Consider the following 1,896-nt stretch of genomic DNA (forward strand, 5'->3'; position numbering starts at 1 on the left):
ATTTTTAAAAAATACAAATGAAAGTCATTAAGTGCCAACAGGAGGAAAGAGCATATACCACTGTATGGAGATTTCACTATTTCTCTGAAAAAAAAGGATTATCAGGAAAAAAGTATTTTCAGAAGAGCAGAAAATAATGTATTGCTCATGCCGACTTAGTAGCTATTTAATTCAACATTTTAACCACTCTATTACTGGGTCAGGCAAAGGTCCATCAATAAATCAATAAATATTTGATGAGCATCTACTATAATCAAACACAATTGATGTTCCCATATTAAGAGTGGTGGCTACTGCTGAGCAGTGCACAGAATACCACTTCCAGCACAGGGAAAGTTTCTGGTCTCCCCCTTTCAGCTCATCACCAATGCTTGAGATTACCAGCATGTTCATGATGCTATGCAAGTGCAGACTGGCTGTCCCCAAGTGGAGAGGAAAGGGCAGAGGGTGTGGGGGTGTCAACCACTTTGTCAACAAGTATATTGAGCCAACCAAGCCCCTCACCCTAGAGTGCACCGTCAACCTGTACCCTCTTAGTAATAATACTTTTGGTTTAAAAAAGTTCCTCTACAAGGACAACTCTGTTACAACTAGATTTCATTGCATGAATGAGGAATTTGATAAAATTGGAAAAAGCAGGATCATAGAAGGGGTTCTGATTGTGCATTAGTACTGACTGGCCCATGAGTTATTGCTACAGCTGGGAACAACTAAGTTACCAAGTTAAGTGAACTTAACCCAGAAGACATTAAAAGATTAAAAGCTTAACAGGGATACCTGGCTATCCAGGTCATTGATAGCTGCATTGGTAACTAACAGATACCAAATTTTGAATTTCCTCGATATCCATGGATTTCTGCAGATATTACACAACCTAAGGAACACAAGTTGTTTTTGGTTCAACTTCAGGAAGATGCCTTGTTTGTGGTCCCTAAAATTACAAGCTGGTAGCTGCACCATTCTTTGAATTGCATAATGATACCACAGGATAAGCACCCGTAATTTCTAGTCTCCCTGAGCTTTTGAGGCAAGTTCAATTTTATATGAAACTGAATTCCTGAGCAGTAGAGAAATAAAAGAAATTGTCTCTCTGAGCGCAGCTATATACAATATAGAATAAATATGGTAGAAGTATTTGGGTTTTTTTGTTTTATCTACTGTCCATTGTTTGAATAGTAAAGTTAATATAAAAAGCTAGAGAGCAGTGTAACCAAATGTGGAAATGTTTCATTTACTTTTCGTTCTTTTTTTTTTTTTTTTTTTTTTGTATATTAAAGAAAGTGGAGGGATGCCTGGGTGGCTTGGCGGTGCTCAGGGCGTGATCGTGGAGTCCTGGGATCGAGTCCCACATCAGGCTCCCTGCATGGAGTCTGCTTTTGCCTCTGCCTGTGTCTCTGCCTCTGTGTGTGTGTGTGTGTGTGTGTGTGTCTCATGAACAAATAAATAAAATCTTAAAAATAAAAAGAAAGAAAGTGGACTTCAAAAAAATTTTCTACCATGCCATATCCTCTTTAGGTCTCAGTATATCATACCAACTTTAACCAATTCTTATTGTAAATATACTGCAGTTGTGACTGCTTATTTACCTCTCATCCTAACCTTTTACTATGGTGTTTGTTCCAGTGTATTAGGACCAATCAGCAGTCTCAAACTGCTCACCAGTATATGACTTCTTTCTTTTTTCTTTTCTTTTTTCTTTTCTTTGCTTTTATTTTCTCTTCTTTCTTTCTCCCTTTCTTTTCCTTACTTCCTTCCTTTCTCCCTCCCTCCCTCTCTTCCCTCTGGTCTCTCTTTCTTCCAAAAAACACCGTTTGTGTCATTGCTCTAGAGTGGTACTTTATAAACTTTAATCAGTACAGGAATCACCAGGTCCCTTGTTAAAATGCAGATTCTGAT

The 1,896-nt window shown here is 38.1% G+C and overlaps 1 pseudogene; it reads left to right on the forward strand.

Moving 5' to 3' along the window:
* Positions 1-385: 385 nt before the first annotated feature.
* Positions 386-1,061, forward strand: LOC121487509 (annotated as a pseudogene).
* The last annotated feature ends 835 nt before the right edge of the window (positions 1,062-1,896 follow it).

This window comes from Vulpes lagopus, chromosome 1 (genome assembly GCF_018345385.1).
Source record: "Vulpes lagopus strain Blue_001 chromosome 1, ASM1834538v1, whole genome shotgun sequence".
Taxonomy (NCBI): domain Eukaryota; kingdom Metazoa; phylum Chordata; class Mammalia; order Carnivora; family Canidae; genus Vulpes; species Vulpes lagopus.